The sequence below is a fragment of the Stomoxys calcitrans genome, chromosome 3 (assembly GCF_963082655.1).
Source record: "Stomoxys calcitrans chromosome 3, idStoCalc2.1, whole genome shotgun sequence".
Lineage (NCBI taxonomy): Eukaryota > Metazoa > Arthropoda > Insecta > Diptera > Muscidae > Stomoxys > Stomoxys calcitrans.
In genome coordinates, this window is record NC_081554.1 from 159145906 (window position 1) to 159169940 (window position 24035).

At 39.9% G+C, this 24035-nt stretch overlaps 1 protein-coding gene across 1 annotated transcript in view; it reads left to right on the forward strand.

Annotated features, from left to right (window-relative positions):
• Positions 1-24035, forward strand: part of LOC106085304 (epithelial discoidin domain-containing receptor 1) — a 903344-nt gene that overhangs the window by 469953 nt on the left and 409356 nt on the right. The gene's annotated exons all lie outside the window — the stretch shown is intronic.

A 24035-nucleotide genomic window follows, 5' to 3' on the forward strand; every position in this document is an offset into this window, starting at 1 on the left:
TATTTGCTGGCCTTTTCAATAAGGGATTTAAGTGAATGGTATTTGAGATTAGAAAACGAATTTGATAATGGGGTTCAAATATATGAGAATATATCAGCAACGTGCTCTATTGCTGATATATTTTCAGGGCTTAGTGATTGGGGGACCACCCCACTCCCCAAAACACCCCTAAATCGGGAATATTTATCTACCATGTCAATGTAGGACTTAAATGAAAGGAATTGGGGGTAGAGCAAGAATTGATATCCATTTTTGGGACCAATTTTCTGTGGGTCTACTTTTTACCCAAAGTACCCCACAAACAGCAATTTTTTGCTGACCATCGCAATATGAGGCTCAAATAAAGGTATTTGGGTGTGGAATAAGAATTTGGTATCCAAATGTAGGACCATGTATTTAAGGCGTCACCCCTTCCCCAAAATACCCCTCAAAGGGTAAAAATTTTCTCGACCATTCCAATATATGGCTGAAATGAAAGGAATTTGAGATTAAACAAGTAAAAGCGTGCTAAGTTCGGCCGGGCCGAATCTTATATACCCTCCACCATGGATCGCATTTGTCGAGTTCTTTTCCCGGCATCTCTTCTTAGGCAAAAAAGGATATAAGAAAAGAAGTGCTCTGCTATTAAAACGATATCAAGATATGGTCCGGTTCGGACCACAATTAAAATATATGTTGGAGACCTGTGTAAAATTTCAGCCAATTCGTATAAGAATTGGGCCCATTGGGGCACACGAAGTAAAATAGAGAGAACGATTTATATGGGATCTGTATCGGGCTATAGACCGATTCAGACCATAATAAACACGTTTGTTGATGGTCATGAGAGAATCCGTCGTACAAAATTTCAGGCATATCGGATAATAATTGCGACCTCTAGGGGTCAAGAAGTCAAGATCCCAGATCGGTTTATATGGCAGCTATATCAGGTTATGAACCGATTTGAACCTTATTTGACACAGTTGTTGAAAGTAAAAATAAAATACGTCATGCAAAATTTCAGCCAAATCTGATTGGAATTGCGCCCTCTAGAAGCTCAAGAAGTCAAATCCCCAGATCTGTTTATATGACAGCTATATCAGGTTATGGACCGATTTCAACCATACTTGGTACATTTGTTGGATATCATAACCAAATACTTTGTGCAAAAATTCATTTAAATTGGATAAGAACTGTGCCTTCTAGAGGCTCAAGAAGTCAAGACCCAAGATCGGTTTATATGGCAGCTATATCAGGTTATGGACCGATTTAAACCATACTTGGCACACTTGTTGAGTATCATAACAAAACACGTCGTGCGAAATTTCATTCTGATCGGGTAAGAATTGCGCACTCTAGAGGCTCAAGAAGTCAAGTCCCAAGATCGGTTTATATGGCAGCTATATCAGGTTATGGACCGATTTGAACCATACTTGGCACAGTTATTGGATATCATAAAAAAACACGCCGTACAAAATTTCATTCGAATCGGATAGGAATTGCGCACTCTAGAGGCTCAAGAAGTCAAGACCCAAGATCGGTTTATATGGCAGCTATATCAGGTTATGGACCGATTTGAACCATACTTGGCACAGTCGTTGGATATCATAACAAAACACGTCGTGCGAAATTCCACTCCAATCGGATAAGAATTGCGCCCTCCATAGGCTCAAGAAGTCAAGACCCAAGATCGGTTTATATGGCAGCTATATCAGGTTATAGACCGATTTCAACCATACTTGGCACAGTTGTTGGATATCATAAAAAAACACGCCGTACAAAATTTCATTCGAATCGGATAAGAATTGCGCACTCTAGAGGCTCAAGAACTCAAGACCCAAGATCGGTTTATATGGCAGCTATATCAAAACATGGACCGATATGGCCCATTTATATGACTAATAAGAAGTATTTGTGCAAAATTTTAAGCGGCTAGCTTTACTCCTTCGGAAGTTAGCGTGCTTTCGACAGACAGACGGACGGACGGACGGACGGACGGACAGACGGACGGACATGGCTAGATCGACATAAAATGTCACGACGATCAAGAATATATATACTTTATGGGGTCTCAGACGAATATTTCGAGTAGTTACAAACAGAATGACGAAATTAGTATACCCCCCATCTTATGGTGGAGGGTATAAAAACGAATTTGAAAACCAATTTTGGGACTATGTGCTTGGGGGACGCCTCATTCTGTAAACTCCCCCAAAAACCAATGGCAATATGGGTTTTAAATAAATGGTATTTGAGAGAAGAGCAGCATGCTGATATTTTTTCAGGGCCAAGTGTCTGGGGGACCACCTCACCCCCGAAAACACCCTTAAATCAGACATCATGAGAATATCGGGCTGAAATAAAGTATTTTCAGAATGGAATACACCTTACATCCAAACTTAAATTCGTAGACCAATAAAGATCATATGGGATTCAGATAAAGACACTAATATTGTTAAACTGTTTGTCAAGCGATATACTATTTTCGCAGTGAAATACCATTCTCACTAAAAGCTCTTTCATTGTCGAAAATAAATACTCCAAAGAAAATTTTGTTCCATATAAAGACACAGCGGAGCGGGCCCGGTCCAGCTAATATATAATAAAAGCAAAAACACTTCACCCTCTTTAATTTACTTGTTTTAATTCTTCGCAAACTATTTCATTCATTAAGTGCAGAGTATGCATAGTCAGTTACTGTGACTCATTTAAATGTTTATTGCAATGTTAAAATAAGTTCGTTGCCAAAGTTGTATTTTTCCGTTGCTAACATAATAAACCGAAAAAGTCATTGTCCATAGCCGCGGCTCAAACTACTGACTGACCTTCATGACAAAGAACTCCAAATAGGGCCACACGCATCACATCATCACACCCCGCAACCCAATAGCATATTTTTTCTCTCGCACATACCAGTCACCTCTCGCACTCTCACCACTAATACTATCACCTATTGCTTTGCATTCACACAAATAACGATGTTTAAGTAAAAACCAACAACAATTTGCTGTGTTTCTGCTTTCTCTTTTCTTTATTGAAATTTATTTCCTCATTTTCATAGATTTTCTTTTCGAAAAACTAATTTTCATATATATTCTGCACATCTTTAGAAATTGAACTCGCACGACAAAACAGAGCCTGAAGGAATTGGCTGATCTACATGCGAAGCAGGGCCAGGCACATCACTCACACATAATACCCTCACCTAAATAGTGAGACTTGTTCTCCCGGCTGTGAGCACCACACAGGCTGGCACAATGAGTTTCAATCTGCTTGGGGTTCATTGCTGTCAGGAGAAACCTAGCTGCGAGATACCGGGCGCGTCCACAGGTTGCGAATAGTGGAATTCTCAACGCGGAGTAGCTGCAACGGCATTCGCGGACAATCAGCGTTATCAAGCGGAGAGGCCGGGCGGCACCTTTAAATAACCAATGGTCACCCTGTTCCAGTTCCGATCGGTTCTTTAAACCAGAACGAGCTTGCTCACCTACACCTCACTTGACGAGGATCGCCACCTCCCTTTTCTCTCGCACAATTTGTTTCTCTTACTCACACCACTATTACTTCCACATATGACTTTGCATTCACATCCATAAAAAACCAACAAAAACAAACAACCAATTTACCGTGTTTATGGTTCTTCTTCTTAAAGTCTCTACAGCAAGCCGACTTTAAATTTAATTTATAAATTATACACACGAATAAAAGAAAACCTTCTTCAAATGAAAGAAGAAAAAATCTCTGTTCACAAAATCAAGAGCAAACATGAAAACAGAACTAAGAATGACACGAGCGACCTCGGGCTTAAGGAAGGACAGCAGAATTTCAAGAGGTGTACGACGATGGACTCCATCTAATACAAGTCCATAAATAAAGCTACTAAAATAGTCCACATGTTCAAAAAGAAAAGTTTTCTTTGACTGAAATAAAACCATGGAACTGTTAGAAGTTATTGGGGGAGAAAAAAAAATAAAACGAATTTTATTTTTGTAACACAAAATTGCGTGACAAAACAGAAGCGAAAATGCGACGACATGTTAAGAAGGAATGAAACGAAAAAACATTAAAAAAAAACTGCTGTCTTCCCTTGTCAACACACAAACCAAAAAATTCTATTGCATATTGTCAGGCGAACCAGCTAGCAAAAAGAACAATTTTCGTGAATTGTATTAAGCCATGGTAACGCTGCAAGCCATATTATAAAGGAATGACAACAATCTTAAATGAAGTAGTTGACTGTCTTGCCTTAGCCACTGAAGCAACAAATAGATTTTGAAATAAGCAACGAAAAGTTTGGTCATCTTCTTATATTCTCTCTTGTAACGGCTAGAATAAGATTTTAAATTCATCTGAGGGAAAAGTGTGGCATGCGATGATTTTTATCATATGTTTGTTTGGCTTTTTTTTTATCTGTGATTGCTTTGATCAGTCGTAGTTACATTCTCTCCTTTGTATCATGCGAATCGATAAACGTACGGTGTATGTAGGAGGAGCGAACCATACTCAGTTGTTGTTGGATCTCATATTTTTGTCTTTTCTTTGGGGGGTTTTAGTGATTGCAAATGATCACCCACCTTCATTCCTCGTGGTATTTTGACGAAACAGCATCATCAAATTGTGTTCATCATCTGTTTGATTTAACAAGACAGTACAGTTTATTGCTCCATTGAAGCACACCCGAAACGTGGATTAATTTTTCATTTTTTTGCTATTAAGCTGTCGATTAAGTTCCTCAAGGAGTGGAATCTCGGTGATTTGGAACCACGTGCCTTTGGACACACGCGGATTCCGAGAGACCTTTTCCCTTTTAAGAGTCTTGGCCTTTTATCATCAAGAGGGACAACTAAATGTTCGTTATCAACTGCCCCTCGAACATATTTTTGGACACGCTAGATATCAACACACCTTACCGTTTTTTTTGGTGTCTCTGGGCGAATTGTTAAGGCTTCGCATAATCATCAGTGGATGAGTACAATTATTGGTCAAATTCCCTGGCCTCCGTTTTTTAGATGCCATAGACTTGGTATTTATACCATTAAGACCAGACCAGATCAGAAATATCACCTCCTACTCGTATAAGGAAAAGCAAAAAGTGGCTCGACGTACACTACTGTGTCATTATTTAAAAATTCTAATAATCAAGGTAAAAATATGTTAATCAGGGCATTCTGTTAAGATTTCAATAGCTGCACATCTAACTTGGAACCGTCTTCCCGAAACCTTGCCAGCCGAAGGAAAGCACGTGAGTAAAAATTATAAATTATTTGATAAAATCATTATGTATACACAAAAAAAATGTATATAAATTTAAATCCTGATAGACTCCCTTGATTTACATATTTATAAAATAACCAACAAAAAAAAAAAAAAAAAAAAAAAAAAAAAAAGAAAAAAGTATATCATCATTCGCCTAATATCTTAACGTAAATTCAATTTAATTATTTGAAGCCTAGTGTACTTCCTCAATTTTTGCTTTTGCTTCCCACGAGTACTGGAAAAAAAAAAAAAACGATAAAAAAAAAAAAAAAAGAGAAAACCCGACCAGGAATTCTGGAGTACACATGAATGTATAATACTCCACCCCCCCTCCCGACAATTGTAATTATTTCTGTTATAAGCTAATAGTTCATCATACTCTCTCATTACACCCACTAGTTTTTTTTTGCAACTTAAAGACATCAATGAATTGTATTTGAGTTTTTTTTGTTTTGTTTTACGCTCTTTCATTGAGAGATCTGTCGTTACGTTCATTCATTTCTAATGTATGTTTTTGTTTTTGTTTAATAAAATCTAAGATATGTTTCGGATAATTATGGATAACTAAGTTTTTTTTCTGGCCGGACCGTCGATCGCAGTGACGTAGTGGGGTTCTCACTTAGAGTATGTAATAGGAGCAAGAGAACCAAAGGTAGGGTGGGCATTATTAATACAGGGTGCTGACATCTAACTCTGTATCCAAATTCGTTCATAATTTAGTTTCTGATTTATGGGGTCTGTAGTTTCAATAGTTTTGATAATTTAATTTATTTTGAGATTCAATTTGATTTGTTAGAGGCACGTATATTTTTTTGTTAACGGCTCCATATTAGGTTATGCCAAAAACTCACCCCGGTTGCCGACGAGCTAGACCTTTGCGAGTACGTGCCGACGGCATATATCTGATAGGGGAATGGAGATCGGCCGTTACAAAATGGCGCCCAACGTGGGGCCACTATAGAGAAATATCTGATTTATTTCCAATTTAATTGAAGCTGAACATCTTGCTGCATAAGTGGCCCAATTAGTATTGTCTGTAGAAGTTATAGCAATTGTTGTAATTCTCTTTCTGGAATTGCTAGAGCAATTGGATCGGCCTATTGCCTAGACCGGAAGTTGAAAGGCGATTTTTCGTTGTAACCTTTTACCGTAGAGCTCAAGTTACAATTATAAAGGTATTTAGTGGATATTTGAGAGGAGAGGGAGAACTATATTTGGAACTGCGAGAGTTGATTTTTTTTGTTGGCTTTCGACCGATGAGTTTGACTTTTTCTTCCGAATATGTTAGTTGATGCTGTTATAATTATTTTGATATTTATGGACGAATTTGAATTTGCGCGTGTGTGGTCGACTGGTAAATAGGCCTGAACTTTATGAATTATTGTTTGATATTATAGACTAGATTTATTTATTATTATTTCATTAGAAGAAAAAGAAGATAAAAACGGGAAATATGGCAGTTAGGCATAGTGGAGAAAATTTACCTACAGTAAGTGAGACATTAGGAGTATGTTCAGTGTGTTGTAATTCATTGGAGAATTCCACTAATGTTGTTCGCACAGGGTGTTCGCATTATTTTCATAGAAATTGTATTGTAGAGTGGATTCGGAAATCACCGACCTGTCCTCAGTGTCGTCAGAATTGTACACGGAATGGTTTGATAGAGATGACGGATGAATCTTACATGGATTTGCCTGGTGCCAGGGCGTCTCAAGGTGCGATACCACGGGTGATTCAGTCTAAAAGAGCTACACGTTCATCGAAAAGGAATCAAAATCCCCTGGATTGGACTTTGAATGTTCCCAATTTGGATCAAACGGTTGATGCGTCGATGAATATGGGTGAAAATGGGGGTTCGAATCCAAGCAATTTCGTCACAACGGACATCGACCTGAACTCGAGAATAGTAATATTGGAGAACAGATTGAACTCGGAATTTTCTAGCATACAGGAGACTATCAGGGGTCTCGCCCAGCAAATAAGCCAATTATCAGTGCAAAGACAAATTAGACAGGAGCCTGATTGGCCTAGAGAAGACTTTACGCCGTTACGCACTTCAGGGGTTTCGCAGTCTTTCGGGAATCGAAGCATGAACGAGCGACGAACTGAGCCTGATGCAGGGGTACTGCATCGTACCCGAAGTTTTCATCCGGATTATGCGGCTCCAAATAATTTTCAACGACCTTCAGTGTCTCCGTCTTTGGGGAATAGTAGTGGGAGGATTGCCCAATTGATACAATCCTGGAATATTTCGTTCAGTGGCAATTCAAGTAAAATGCCAGTTGATAAGTTTATCTATATGATTAATTCGCTCACTAGCGATAGTCTAGGTGGAGATTTTGATGTTTTGTGTGAACATTTACATATCCTTTTTATTGGTAGAGGATTAGATTGGTATTGGCGATATAGACGTTCGGTGGAAAGGGTTGAGTGGTCTTCTTTGTGCGAAGCGTTGAGATCCCACTTTCAGGACCATCTTTCGGATGGAGATATAAAGGAACTTATTCGAGAAAGGAAACAAGGAGATAATGAGAAATTCGACGAATTTTATAGCGCTGTCCAATATCTCTGTGATAGATTGAGATACCCTATATCGGATCATGAGTTATTAGATATTTTACGTCGGAATCTGTGCCCGAAGATTAGAAAGGAACTATTTTATCAGGAATTGACTTCGGTGGCACAACTTCGTCACTTAATACTTCGCAGGGAAGCATTATTAGATGACAAGGAGAAATCTCGTTTTCGATCGGATAAAAGATTTGTCAATGAAGTTAGTTCAGATGAGGTAGGTGAGCATAACATAGAGGAGGCAGAGATTGCCGAATTGGAAAAAGGTTTTATATGCTGGAACTGTCGAAAGGTGGGCCATCGCTATATAGATTGCATGGAGGAACGAAACATTTTCTGTTATGGTTGCGGGGCCGAGGGAGTTTGTCGACCTAAATGTTCGACATGCCAGAATCGGGGAAACTTGAAAGCGGGGGTACAGAGCGTCAATCGGTTGTGCCCCGGACAGAACTAGACTTACCCTTAACTACTACTACAACAACATCTACCCAGACATTGACTATATTGCGAAACTTAAACTATGATGTACGACCACCGGATTCGAATGTTAGGCCAGATCGTGTTAGACCCTACCATCAGCGTCTAAAGAACTATCAGGAGAAAAGGGCTAAGATATTTTGCGAATCGATTCACACAATTTTGAGAAATTCGAGTAGGAAGATTGCGAGATCGGCTGAAAGAATTAAGACCTATTGGAGTAGAGTGAGGAAGATTAGGAAAAGATTGCGGAAATCCGTTTTTGCGTTGGAAGAATTGAAGTCCGATTGCCGTCCATTTATTAAGATTCGATTATTAGGAGAGGACGTGTTTGCCTTATTGGATTCGGGGGCATCGATAACTTGCATAGGAAGCCAGGCTGCTAAGAATTTTATTGAAAGTGGTGAAAAATACCATCCCTTGAACGAATGTGTTAAGACTGCCGGAGGAGGCGAACATCGAATAGTTGGTTATATCGAGGAGGAAATAGAATTTCGTGGAATAGCTAGAAAGATGACAATTTATATAATACCGGACTTATGTCAGAATTGCTATCTTGGGGCTGATTTCTTTTCCGAGTTTGGATTATTGGAGAAGATTCTAGAATCGTTTTGTGTGGAATCTGACCCGGTGCAAGGGTGTCCAGAGATGCATAAGTTAAGTTCAGAGGAACAGAATAGACTTCGGAGTATAATTTCCTTGTTCCCATCATACGAAGAGGAAGGTCTAGGTCGCACCAAATTACTGACGCATAATATTGAATTATACCCCGATACTAGACCTATAAAACAGCGTTATTTTTCGGTATCGCCAGCCGTGGAAAGGAAATTGCATTCCGAGATTGATAGGATGCTGGAACTTCGGGTTATAGAACTAGCACCGCCGAACTGCTCGTGGAGTAGCCCAGTTGCCATGGTAGAGCGTGAGGGTAAAGTGAGACTGTGTCTGGATTCTCGGAAGCTTAATGGCGTAACGGTAAAGGATGCTTATCCTCTCCCTAAGATCGACGGGATTCTTAGTCGATTGCCGAAAGCCAGATACATCTCATCTTTAGACCTCAAACACGCGTTTTGGCAGATTGAGTTGGAGGAGAGCTGTCGAAATTATACTGCCTTTACTGTGCCAAATCGTCCGCTTTACAGATATGTTGTCATGCCATTCGGATTGACAAATGCTCCCATGACCTTATGTCGTCTGATGGATCTTGTGATCCCACCACAGTTGAGAGAGATGGTTTTCGTATATTTAGACGACCTGCTGCTGATTTCTGAGACATTTGAGGACCATCTGCAGTTGTTAGCACGGGTAGCTCAATTACTTCGGGGATCGGGATTAACGGTTAATATATCCAAGTGCAAGTTTTTCATGCGTGAGGTGAAATACTTGGGTTACATAATTGGCGAGGGAGTGATGAAACCAGACCCTTCGAAGGTATCTGCCATTTTGGATATGCATCCCCCAAGGACGGTACGGGAACTTCGAAGATTTTTAGGCATTGTGGGCTGGTATCGTCGCTTCGTCGACAATTATGCATCCCTTACCGCTCCGCTGACCGAGTTGACTTCAAAACGCCGACAATTTATTTGGAATGAAGAGGCCCAGACTTCTTTCGACGACATTAAGAAAGTTCTTACGACCGCGCCTTTGCTAGTGACACCTGATTTTACTCGTCCATTTGTTGTGCAGTGCGATGCATCTACCTCTGGGGTAGGAGGAGTCCTTTCGCAGGAAGATGAAGAGGGGATTGAGAGGCCGATAGCCTATTTTTCGCATAAATTAAATAGGGCGCAAAGGAATTATTCGATAACAGAATTAGAATGTTTGGCTGCGGTTCTTTGTATACAGAAGTTTCGAGGATATATAGAGGGTCATCCGTTTAAGGTGGTTACGGATCATGCGTCGTTACGTTGGTTGATGCGACAGACAGATTTAAATGGTAGATTGGCTCGCTGGTCTCTCAAACTTCAAAGTTTCGAGTTTTCCATTGAACATAGGCGTGGTAGCTTAAATGTCGTTCCGGACGCGTTATCGAGACTCGAGCAAATCGACGCGATGGAATTTGAGCCAGCGCCCATAATTGATTTGAAATCACAATATTTTAATTCTCCGGAGTACGAGAAGCTTCGTAGAAATATTGAAGAAAATGCCGATATGTTTCCAGATATCCGTATTGTTGATAACCTTGTTTATAGAAGAGTTGCTTTTGCAAATGGTGATCCCCTAGCAGAGTCTTTGAGTTGGAAGCTTTGGGTTCCTTCTGAGTTAACTGCAGAGGTGATCGGAAATGCTCACTGTCCACCCTTAGCTAGTCATTGTGGAATGTCCAAGACGATTGAGAAGATCCGTAGGAATTTGTATTGGCCCCGAATGTCATCCCAGATAAAGGATTTTATAGCCAATTGTGAAGTGTGTAAGGAGACAAAGTCTCCTAATATTATATTAAGACCTCCTATGGGTGCCCAGTCAAAGTCGTCTCGTCCGTTCCAGAAATTATACATGGATCTACTAGGACCCTATCCGCGCTCCACCAGGGGTAATATAGGTCTTTTTATAGTTGTTGATAATTTGTCAAAATTTCCTCTATTGAAACCTTTAAGGAAAAGCTCAGCTTCGAATATTGTTGACTATCTAGAGAATAATGTTTTTACCGTCTTCGGAGTTCCCGAAACAATAGTCACGGATAATGGGCCACAATTTAGATCAGTGGTATTTAGGAACCTTTTGTCTAGATATGGGATCACACATATTTTCACAGCCGTTTACTCTCCCCAAGCAAATGCTTCAGAGAGAGTAAATAGGTCTGTAATCGCAGCTATTCGCTCATACTTGGACAAGGATCAAAAGAATTGGGATCGGAATATAGGAATGATTTCCGCCGCTTTACGTTGTGCAATTCATGGTTCCATAGGCTTTTCTCCGTATTATGTATTATTCGGTCAACAGATGCTTCTACATGGAGGGGACTACGAACTTTGCCGACGGATAGGTCAAATAGAAGAAGGTGAGGAGATAGATCGCTCGGATGGAATGCAAATCGTTCGCCAGACTGTACAGAAAAACCTCCGTGAGGCCTATGAGTCATGTCGTACAAGGTACAATCTGCGCGCTAGACCTCTAGATCTTAAACCAGGCGATGTCGTTTTCCGTAGGAATTTTGTTTTGAGCAATAAGGCAAGTGGATTTAACGCCAAGCTCGCCCCAAAGTTTGTTAAGTCTACTGTGGTAAAGGGCATCGGGAATTGTTACTATGAGCTCAAGGATTCCGAAACTGGGAACACGGCCGTCTTTCATGGGAAGGACATACAACGCTACAGGAGTCAGGCATAGACTGCGGTTTCACACCTTGGCCTTCAGCTAATTTTGAAGATTTTACAATCATCAAAATTATCTGTGTTGTAACGGCTAGAATAAGATTTTAAATTCATCTGAGGGAAAAGTGTGGCATGCGATGATTTTTATCATATGTTTGTTTGGCTTTTTTTTTATCTGTGATTGCTTTGATCAGTCGTAGTTACATTCTCTCCTTTGTATCATGCGAATCGATAAACGTACGGTGTATGTAGGAGGAGCGAACCATACTCAGTTGTTGTTGGATCTCATATTTTTGTCTTTTCTTTGGGGGGTTTTAGTGATTGCAAATGATCACCCACCTTCATTCCTCGTGGTATTTTGACGAAACAGCATCATCAAATTGTGTTCATCATCTGTTTGATTTAACAAGACAGTACAGTTTATTGCTCCATTGAAGCACACCCGAAACGTGGATTAATTTTTCATTTTTTTGCTATTAAGCTGTCGATTAAGTTCCTCAAGGAGTGGAATCTCGGTGATTTGGAACCACGTGCCTTTGGACACACGCGGATTCCGAGAGACCTTTTCCCTTTTAAGAGTCTTGGCCTTTTATCATCAAGAGGGACAACTAAATGTTCGTTATCAACTGCCCTTCGAACATATTTTTGGACACGCTAGATATCAACACACCTTACCGTTTTTTTTGGTGTCTCTGGGCGAATTGTTAAGGCTTCGCATAATCATCAGTGGATGAGTACAATTATTGGTCAAATTCCCTGGCCTCCGTTTTTTAGATGCCATAGACTTGGTATTTATACCATTAAGACCAGACCAGATCAGAAATATCACCTCCTACTCGTATAAGGAAAAGCAAAAAGTGGCTCGACGTACACTACTGTGTCATTATTTAAAAATTCTAATAATCAAGGTAAAAATATGTTAATCAGGGCATTCTGTTAAGATTTCAATAGCTGCACATCTAACTTGGAACCGTCTTCCCGAAACCTTGCCAGCCGAAGGAAAGCACGTGAGTAAAAATTATAAATTATTTGATAAAATCATTATGTATACACAAAAAAAATGTATATAAATTTAAATCCTGATAGACTCCCTTGATTTACATATTTATAAAATAACCAACAAAAAAAAAAAAAAAAAAAAAAAAAAAAAAAGAAAAAAGTATATCATCATTCGCCTAATATCTTAACGTAAATTCAATTTAATTATTTGAAGCCTAGTGTACTTCCTCAATTTTTGCTTTTGCTTCCCACGAGTACTGGAAAAAAAAAAAAAACGATAAAAAAAAAAAAAAAAGAGAAAACCCGACCAGGAATTCTGGAGTACACATGAATGTATAATACTCCACCCCCCCTCCCGACAATTGTAATTATTTCTGTTATAAGCTAATAGTTCATCATACTCTCTCATTACACCCACTAGTTTTTTTTTGCAACTTAAAGACATCAATGAATTGTATTTGAGTTTTTTTTGTTTTGTTTTACGCTCTTTCATTGAGAGATCTGTCGTTACGTTCATTCATTTCTAATGTATGTTTTTGTTTTTGTTTAATAAAATCTAAGATATGTTTCGGATAATTATGGATAACTAAGTTTTTTTTCTGGCCGGACCGTCGATCGCAGTGACGTAGTGGGGTTCTCACTTAGAGTATGTAATAGGAGCAAGAGAACCAAAGGTAGGGTGGGCATTATTAATACAGGGTGCTGACATCTAACTCTGTATCCAAATTCGTTCATAATTTAGTTTCTGATTTATGGGGTCTGTAGTTTCAATAGTTTTGATAATTTAATTTATTTTGAGATTCAATTTGATTTGTTAGAGGCACGTATATTTTTTTGTTAACGGCTCCATATTAGGTTATGCCAAAAACTCACCCCGGTTGCCGACGAGCTAGACCTTTGCGAGTACGTGCCGACGGCATATATCTGATAGGGGAATGGAGATCGGCCGTTACACTCTCTCTCTCTCTATACAGTTGTAAGTTTGCCACAAAGTATGCAAAATAAGACATTTTACTAAGGAAAAATGTTGCCACAACAAAATGAAGTTTAAAAACAATAAAATGAAACTTTTTCTCATAAAAACGTAAAACGAAGCCAACAAAACAACAAAAACCCACACCACAGTCAACCAAAGGCAGTGTAGCGCTAGCAAAGTAGTCAGTTGACTCTTTGGTAGTAGACGCGGTCAAATTAAAATTGCATAAAAGCGTCAAACTCTAAACGGCCAACAATGGCAGTGGAATACAAGGAAAAGCCAGCACAATAATGCCAGTCTTTACTGGCAAACGGCAAAAATCTCACGGCCCCTGCAATCCTCTTAGTCATTTACAAAAACCAAAGAAAAAAACTAAGTTTCCACTTCAAATTGTTTCAAAACCCATCTCCCTTTCCTTTCCCGTCTTACAACTTCAACATCTTAGCAAAGTGATGTTCTTCTAGCATTTCCTTTAACTTTCCAACATCAGTTAGCTGTCTATTCCTTGGCTTGAATGTCTTAGAAAGTTTTGTGCCATGTTTCGCTTCATTTCTTCTTCCCCTCAATTATTTAGCTTTAAGCCATGTTTGCAGTAAATGAAACAAATTTAGTATGAAAACTCAAGGAGCCGAATGAAATCTTTTTCTTGGTTTTTTTTTTGGTTTTGTCTTTGCAATTTGGCGTACTACTTAATGGTCAAAATGTATGCAAAAGACCATTGCCACCAAATTAATCGCCTGAAAGTATGCAATTTATTTGAAAGTTTTGCAAGGAAACCTTTTTGTGACTTTAAAATAAGATTTCCTACTGCATATAGTTAAATTTTTTAAAGTATGCATTTTACAGCAATATTGTCCACAAAATTTTAAGAAATGTTTAGCTCGCCATATATATACACCAGAATTGAATTTGGAAATTAGTTTTGAGGCCCCAAATGGGAGCCTCATAGTTAAGCCGGCACGGCAGGCTGCAACTTTGAGCTCCGATCTGTATGGTGTTCATTGTTATCATGAGAAGCTTAGCTGCGAGCTACCAGGCCCGTCCACAGGTTGCGGATAGTGGAATGCTCCATACGGAGTGGCTGCAACTACAGTCGCGGACAATCAGCGGTATTGAGCGGAGAGTCGTACTGAGAGACCGGACAGCACGGGCTCTTGCAAAAATACTTCCATATACATGTTCGGCACATTTTGGATAATTTGGAATAATGTTGTGATTTGTCAACAGTAGTTATTACAGTTTGAACATATTTGCCCGCCGAGGTCCATCAAAATTGGTTCATAATTGGATATAGCTTCCACATTGTACTTATAGGGTAGGTCTAGGGTATTATACAGTCGGCACCGCCCGACTTTTGCCCTTCCTTACTGGTTTGTATAAGCAGTTTATGGCTATGCCACCTTATGGTATCCCAAAAACACGAAATTGATAAAAAAATTTTGGGGTCAAATTATTGGAGGGGACGCCCCATCCCAAAACCCTCCGGAACGGATATAGGATATATATATAAGGTATAAGGATAAGGATTCAATATTTGGGTCATGTCCTACCGTTCCGCAGGCAGTAGATCGCTACAATAAAAGACTCAAAGGAATTGTCGGTTGGTTCTTAGCGTCGGATGACCGAGAATTTATTGTATTCAATGAAAGGACGTATCAGAGGGCAATCCCCCTATCCCTATCCTACCCAAAAAAAGGAATTAAGAATAATATATGAATAACAGGAAATAATATGTGAAAGTCGATCAGGATAGAAAAGGACAGAAATAAAAGGTCTTTGGTAGTAGAGTACACTTTTTACCCTCAAATTGGAATGGACACACGAGTACCAGCGGATCTTTAAGATCCCACGCCGTTCGGACTCGGCTATAAAAGGAGGTCCCTTATCATTGAGCCTTAAACTTGAATCCGACTGCACTCATTGATATGTGAGAAGTTTATCCCTTTCCCTTAGTGGAATGTTCATGGGCAAAATTTGTTGTTTGTTTGTAAGTACGTGGGTGGCCGCCCCACCCTGCATTCCCCTCAAAATGGACATATTTTGTGGATTATGGCAAAATGGGGCTCACATCTGTATCTGTTTCATGAGCAAGTGTTTCAGGGACGCCTCACCTCATAAACTCCCCCTAAACCTCACATATATACCGACAATAGCAATATGTAGCTCCAATGTGATTTTCGGCAATGGAGTATGAATCTGATATCCACTTTTGGGGCAAAGAGTTTGGTTACTCCAATCCACCCCCAAATCCAAGAGAATGAAGTACATCTAACATCCAAACTTTAATGGGCGGACCCTCCCCTTACCCTATTTCCAAAAACGCCAGAGCCAAATGGAATATAAACCATTTGGAGAGAGCACCAATATAGGAGAAGAGCACCAATATAATATCCACATCGGCGCGAAATATCTGAAAGGCCGTACCAGCAACCCCAAATGGACTTATTTCCTAACGTGACCATATAGGGCTCAGATTAAATTAGAGAGTGAAAGCGGGTCGCAGCGAAGCGGGCCCTGTCCAGCTAGTCTTATATATAAAATTCAATTTGTGTTTGCTTGTCGGTTTGTTTGTTTGTTCCGATTACCTTGAAATTTTCACAGATTGTGTAGGTTGGTCTGGAAGGAAACATAGGCTATATAATTTTTTGATATCGGGAGGGGGCGGACCCTCCCCCTTACCCCAAAGGGATTACCCAAAAATATAAGTGGACCGATCGGGACAGTATGCGACTCAAATGAAAGGTATTCAAGAGCAGAGTATGAATTTCGTAATAAAAGTTGGGTCCAAGTAACTGGGGGGCCGCCCCAGCCCCAAAACCCCTTAAAATAGGTTTATTTGACGATCATGACAATGAAGGACCCAAATGAAAGGTATTTGGGAATAAATTTCGAATATGGCCAGGAAGTAGGAATAGCCTTTATAAAATATTGATGACGGAAGGGGGTGGACCCTCCACCGTTACCCCAAAAACACCACCCAAAATCAAAAGTGGACCGATAAGGACAATATGGGTATCAAATGAAAAGTATGCGGGAGTAGATAACGAATCTGGCATACAAACCCATGTTGAAGTATAGGTGGGTCACCCCATCTCCACAAAAACGACCAAAATGGGCACATTAGCCAATATATGGGACTCGGTTTGTTTCTTCCGTATAGACGGAAAAACGGCAGAAGCAATTTTCTCGAAGTTTTCGCATATTGTGTAGGTTGGTCTGGAAGGAAACATAGACTATATAATTTTTCGGTATCGGAAGGGGGACGGACCCTTCCCCTTATGCCAAAAACGTAACCCAAAATCAAAAGTGGAACTATCGGGACAATATAAGTATCAAATGAGAGGTATTGGAGAGTAGTGTACGAATATGGTATCAATATTTGAGTCTAAGTACCCATCGGGCCGCCCCAACCCCAAAACTCCCCCAAACAGACATACTGGACGCTCATATCAATATGGGACTCAAATGAAAGGTATTCGGGAGTAGATTTCGAACCTGGCATACAAAATCTGGTCTAAGTATAGGGGGTTATGCCACCCCTCAAAAACGCCATTAGACCCATTATATATTTATGATACTTGGCTGAACCGATTTTATTAAAATTTTCATACTTTGTATACGTTTGTCTGGAAGGAAACATAGGCTATATAATTTTTATATATCGGATGGAGGCGGACCCTAAAGGGGTTTAGCCCCCCTCATATCCGAAAGTGGTTCGATGGGCACAGTAAGAGTATCAAATGAAAGGTATTGTAGACGAGAACACGAATATGGTATTACAATTTGGGTCCAAGTACCCTGTGGGCCCCGCCAACCCCAAAACTCCTCTAAACAGATATATTCGAAGTTCATGTCAATATGGGACTCAAATGAAAAGTATTAGGCAGTAGATTACAAATATGGCATAAAACATTAGGTCCAAGTAATGGGAGGCCGCCCACCCCCAAATACCTCCAAATGGGCATATTAGCCAACCATGGTTATATGGGACTCAAATGAAAGGTATTAGGGAGTAGATTACGAATATGACATTAAAATTTTGCGTTCAATTCTAGGTGGCGATTTTCCTCCTAAAGATACGTAATATGGGTTATTTGACCCATTATGACAATATGGAACTGAAATGAAAGATATTTGAGAGTAGAAAACGAATTTGATATCCAATTTGGGAGCCACGTGTTTTGGAGTACGCCCTAAAGCACCCCATAAACTGAACATTATTTCCGTTGGGAATAAAGAACGAATTTGATATCTATTTTCAGTGCAAAGTAACGGTGGCCGCCCAAACCTCAAAACACCCTCCAAGCGGTTCATATTTACCGGCTGTGGCAATATGGGGCAGAAATTAAAGGGATTTGGAAGTGCGGCACGAATTTTATATCCATATTTGAGTCGAAATGTCTGAGGTGCCATACCTCCCTTAATGAGAACATTACCCTAAGGAAGAACATTGCCACCAGGAACCAAAAAGGGGCAAATTCTCATACATCAATGAGTGCTTTCCGATTCAAGTTTAAACTCAATGATAAGGGACCTTTTTTATAGCCGAGTCCGAACGGCGTCCCGCAGTGTGACACCTCTTTGGGGGAAATTTTTATACCCTCCACCATAGGATGGGGGTATACTAATTTCGTCATTCTGTTTGTAACTACTAGAAATATGCGTCGCGACATTTTAAGTCGAACTAGCAATGTCCGTCCGTCTGTCCGTCCGTCGATCCGTCTTTTTGTCGAAAGCACGCCGCTAACTTTTGAAGGAGTAGAGCTAGCCGCTTGAAATTTTGCACATATACCTCTTATTAGTGCAGGTCGGTTGGAATTGTAAATGGGCCAAATCGGTTCATGTTTTGATATAGCTGCCATATAAACCGATCTTGGGTCTAGACTTCTTGATCCTCTAGAGGGCGCAATTCCTGATATCACTTTCAACTACTGTGCTAATTATGGTTCAAATCGGTCCATAACCTGATATAGCTGCCATATAAACCGATTTTGGGTCTTGACTTCTTGAGCTTTTAGAAGGAGGAATTCTTATTCGATTTGACTGAAATTTTGCATATAGTATTTTGATATCACTTCCAACAACTGTGCGAAGTATGGTCCAAATTGGTTCATAACCTGATACAGCTGCCATACAAATCGATCTTGGGTCTTAAATTCTTGAGCCTCTAGAGATCGCAATTCTCATCCGATTTGGCACAAATTTTGTACGACGGCTCCTCCCATGGCAATATGGTCAGAATCGATCTACAGCTTGTTACAGCTTCCATATAAACCGATCACCCGATTTTGCTTCTTGAGCCCCGAATCGGTCTATAACTTGATGTAGCTCCTCCTCCGTTCTTATTCATTATTCTTTGTTTGCCTAAAAACAAATACCGCTCAAAGAACTCGACAGATGCGACCATGGTGGAGGGTATATAAGATTCGGCCCGGCCAAACTTAGCACGTTTTTACTTGTTTATATGACCATGCATGGCAATATAACTCGCAATTGTCGCCAAGGGGATAAACACCGCTTTTTTCGATGTTCTCGCCAGGATTCGAACGCGTTAAGCGTCATAGACTACAATGGCACTAATTCGATATCCGCATTCAGGACGAAGTGTCCCCACCCTAAAAAGATATTAGAAAGTTAAGGAAGGCTCAGCGGAGCGGGCCCGGTTCGGCTAGTCTCCCATATAAACTGATCTCCCGATTTGACTTCTTTAGCTACTGATCGCAGCAATTTTTGTCCGATTTGGCTGAAATTTTGAAGATAGTGATCTGTTATGACTTCCAGTAACTGTGCCAAGTACGGTCCAAGTCGGTTAAGAGCCTGATATAGCTCCCATATAGACCGATCTCCCGATTTCTTCTTCACCCCTGGAGGCCGCAATTTTTGCCCGATTTGGCTGAAATTTGACATGTGTTGTTCTTTTATTACTTCCATCAATTGTGTCAAGTAGGGTTCAAATCGGTGTATATCCTGGTGTAGCTCCCATATAAACCGATCTCACGATTAGATTTCTTGAGCCTTTACAAGCCGCAATTTTTGTCCGATTTGGCTAAAATTTCGGACGTAGTGTTCTGTTACGACTTTCAACAACTGTGTCAAGTAAAGTCCAAATCGGTGTATACTCTGATATAGCTCCCATATAAACCGGTCTCCCGACTTGACTTCTAAAGCCCTTATAAGCCGCAATTTTCGTCCGGTTTGGCTGAAATTTTACATGTAGTATTTTGTTATGACTTTCAACAACGGGAGCTATATCAGGTTTTAACATGATATAGCTCCCATAGAAACCGGTCTTTTTGCAGAATCCATGGTGGTGGGTTCCCATGATTGGGCCCGGACGAAACTTAGCTCGCTTTTACTTGTTTTGTTTGCAGCAGCTCAATGCATTGTGTTATTCTGGACACAGTGCCTAATATATCCGCATTGACCGCATATTGTCTGGCTAGGACTACATATTGTCTGAGCTGTTATAGAGTTGACTTGAACTGCAATATTCCTGGTCATAGACGCTACGTAGTCTAATATATTGTTGGTTCCAACCTAGAGGACCATGTGGGCGTTGGGATATACTCTAAAAATTGGGACTGGTTATAACGGACTGGACTGATTTACCTGTTCTGGACGACGGTATGCAGTCATATCCCAGGGAATTGTAGTAGAGCAGTTGAACTTGAAAGAATGCGAGCTACCTTATGCACTCCAGGGGAACTGATACGGACCTAGCAAAACGAAAGCTACTTCTTTGAGATAGTTCCCAAAGGGTGATAGATAAGATATTATCACGAATTGAATGCTCTCTGTTTATAAGACAATTTTAAAACAATAATAGTGGGGTGAGGATACAGGGTATACTTCTCTCATATCAATGAGTGCAGTTCGATTAAAGTTTAAGCTCAATGATAAGGAGCATCCTTTTGTCTGCATCCGAACGCCGTAACGCATAGCGATACCACTTGTTAGAGAAGTTTTTACATGGTAAAATACCTCACAAATTTAGTCAGCATTAGTAAGGGGATTACAACCGCTGAAATTTTGTCTGGTGTTCACGCCGGCATTTCAATCCAGGTTGACGTCTTCACAGGCGCACATGCTTATCTCTGCATAACGGTAGCCTCCAGGTACCCTTGTTCCTCAATGGAATATTCATGAGAAATTTCGTTGTTGCTGTTGTAACAGTGTATTATACACTGAGGCGGCAGCCCTTGCCGATCGGGTCAAACCGGTACGTACAACCGGCTGCCATGGGATTGTGGGAAATTTAGAATTTAGTAATTGTGGGGTAGGTAAGTGTGATATATGTAATTGCATAGCTCGATTTCAAATTTTCTTTAATAATTTCAGAATTGTCTACTTTTGATTTTATAACATCTCTCCACAATAAACCTACTCATCTAGTTTTAAATGTATTGCTTTATTTAAATATTGTCTAAAATGCTTCATACTTTCATTCAAATTGAAACTAGTTGAACTGTTCAAAACTATTACAAATTGTTGTGTTGCTCTTATCGTAGCGCATGCAATTCATTTCGAAATAACGAATAGCAGCATTGACTTATAACTATTTGCATACATACAAATGTGTGGATGTGTGGGAATATCTCGACAACAACTATTGCATTTCAATGCAATGCCATGCATTTGGTTTTGTTCACATATAGTTGTGTTATGATATCATTTATCTTTCGACATTCGACTGTAAAGCAATAAATCGAGAAAGGCAAAATACTTCAAAACAAATCAATTCATTCTTGCAATGTTTAGCCATACAATCGATCGTTGTTGTTGGTGTGCGCCCCTAGAAGTATGCAATAGCTTGCGCTGCTAAAAGTATACAATAACAAAAGTAATAAAAAATTCTCGGCAAACATATTTTTATTCAAAAAACAAAACTAAAAAAAAAGTCGACAAACGTTTCTATAGAATAGAAATGTATGTAACAAAATCCTTGGAATAACAATCAGCAACATTCAATGAGTAAAAAGAAATGATTGTTAACAAAAGAATAAACTCCAATAAATGGGTCATTGTTATCAATGACCTGAAATAAAACAACGTTTGAAAAACAACTTACGATATCTTTATGAAATAATGCAAGACTTTGAATGTTTCACATTAACTCAGAAGAGATTGAATTGAGAATAATGGTTCCAAGTTGAAGATTTTATGTATGTTAAAGCTTGAAGTATTATTTTTGTACCCACCACCGAAGTATGAGGGTATATTCATTTTGTCATTCCGTTTGCAACACATCAAAGTATCCATTTCCGACCCTATAAAGTCTAAATATTCTTGATCAGCGTAAAAATCTAAGACAATCTAGCCATGTCCGTCTGTCTCTCCGATTGTCGAAATCACGCTTCAGTCTTTAAAAATAGAAATATTGATCTGAAACTTTGCATGGATTCTTTTTTTTGTTCATTAGCAGATTAAGTTCGAAGATGGGATATATCGGACTATATGTTGATATGGCCCCCCATATAGTCTTAAGCCCATAAATGCCACATTTATTATACAATTTTGCTGAAATTTGGGACAGTGGGTTATGTTATTCCCTTCGACAATCTTCTGCAATTTGCCTCAGATTAGTTTAAATTTGCATATAGCTGCCATATAGACCGATCCGGCGATTTATGGTCTTAGGCCCATAAAAACCACATTTATTGTGCGATCATGCTGAAATTTGGGGCAGTGAGTTGTGTTGAGCCCCTCGACATCTTTCTTCAATTTGGCCTAGATCGGTCCAGTTTTGGATATAGCTGCCATATAGACCGATCTCTCTATTTAAGGTTTTGAGGCCGTAAAAGGCGCATTTATTGTCCGATTTCGCCGAAATTTTTGAGAGTGAGTTGTGTTAGTCCCTTCGACATTCTCCTTCAATTTGGCTCAGATCGGTCCAGATTTGCGAATAGCTGCCATATAGACCGATGTTTCGATTTAAAGTCTTGGCCCCATAAAAGGCGCATTATAATCCGATTTCACTGAAATTTGACAGAGTGACTTATGTAAGGTTTTTCGACATACGTGTCGTATATTCGTCTGAGACCCCGTAAAGTATATATATACTCTTGATCGTTTGACATTTTATGTCGATCTAGCCATGTCCGTCCGTCTTTTCGTCCATCCGTCCGTCTGTCGAAAGCACACTAATTATCGAAGGAGTAAATCCAGCCGCTTGAAATTTTGCACAAATATTTCTTATTTGTGTAGGTCGGTTCGAATTGTAAATGGGCCATATCGGTCCATGTTTTGATATAGCTGCCATATAAACCGATCTCGGGTATTGACTTCTTGAGCCTCTAGAGTGCGCAATTCTTATCCGATTTGAACGAAATTTTGAAGGACGTGTTTTGCTATGATAACCAACAACTGTGCCAAGTATGGTTCAAATCGGTACATGTTTTGATGTAGTTGCCATATAAACCGATCATGGGTCTAAACTTCTTGTGCCTCTAGAGGGCGCAATTCTTATCCGATTGCTATGACTTCCAACAACTGTGCTAAATAAGGTTCAGTTCGGACAATAACCTGATATAGCTGCCATATAAACCGATGTTGTGTTTTGACTACTTAAGCCTATAGAGGGCGAAATTCTTATACGATTAGAATGAAATTTTGCACAACGTGTTTTGTTGTGATATCCAACAACTGTGCCAAGTATGAATCGGTCTATGTTTTGATATAGTTGCCATATAAACCGATCTTGGGTCTTGACTTCTTGAGACTCTAGAGGGCGCAATTCTCGTCCGCTTTGACTGAAATTTTGCACATAGTGTTTTGATGTCACTTCCAACAACTATGCGAAGTATGATCCAAATCGGTCCATAACCTGATATAACTGCCATACAAACCGATCTTGGGTCTTGACTTCCTGAGCCTCTAGAGGGCGCAATTCTCGCCCGATTTGACAGGTTCAGAGAACATGTTGTCTTGGCATAGGCGGAGCAATGAGCACCAGGATCATTAGAGCACTGAAGACCATCGAAATATAGATTAAGTGTGAGGCAACCACTGCGGCCATGAGACTTAAGACGATGGGAGAATAGATTAAGGATGGGAGCAGGTCACACCATTGCGGTATAATCGAGGCTACGATAGGCATCCTAGAAACAATGGAAGTGGTTTCCGATCGTATACTTGAAGTGAACCTTGAGGTCGAGTGCGAGGCACTGCTGCCAGCGGCACAGTCTTGGATTGACGGAACTCTAGTATTGCCATCTGTAAGATCATGTTACACAGATGGATCAAAGCTAAAGGACAGAGTGGACCTGGGGGTCTACACAGAAAACCCAGTGAATGAGATCTGTTTTAACTGCCTGATCATAATACGGTACTGCAGGCAAAGATACGGGCGATCACGGAATGCATGAGGTGTTGTAGTGCTAACGCGTGAACATCGAGTGTGAACATCATTAAGGACAGTAAAATTGCCATAAGGGCAATAACAACCAGGACGCTAAGGTCACAAACAG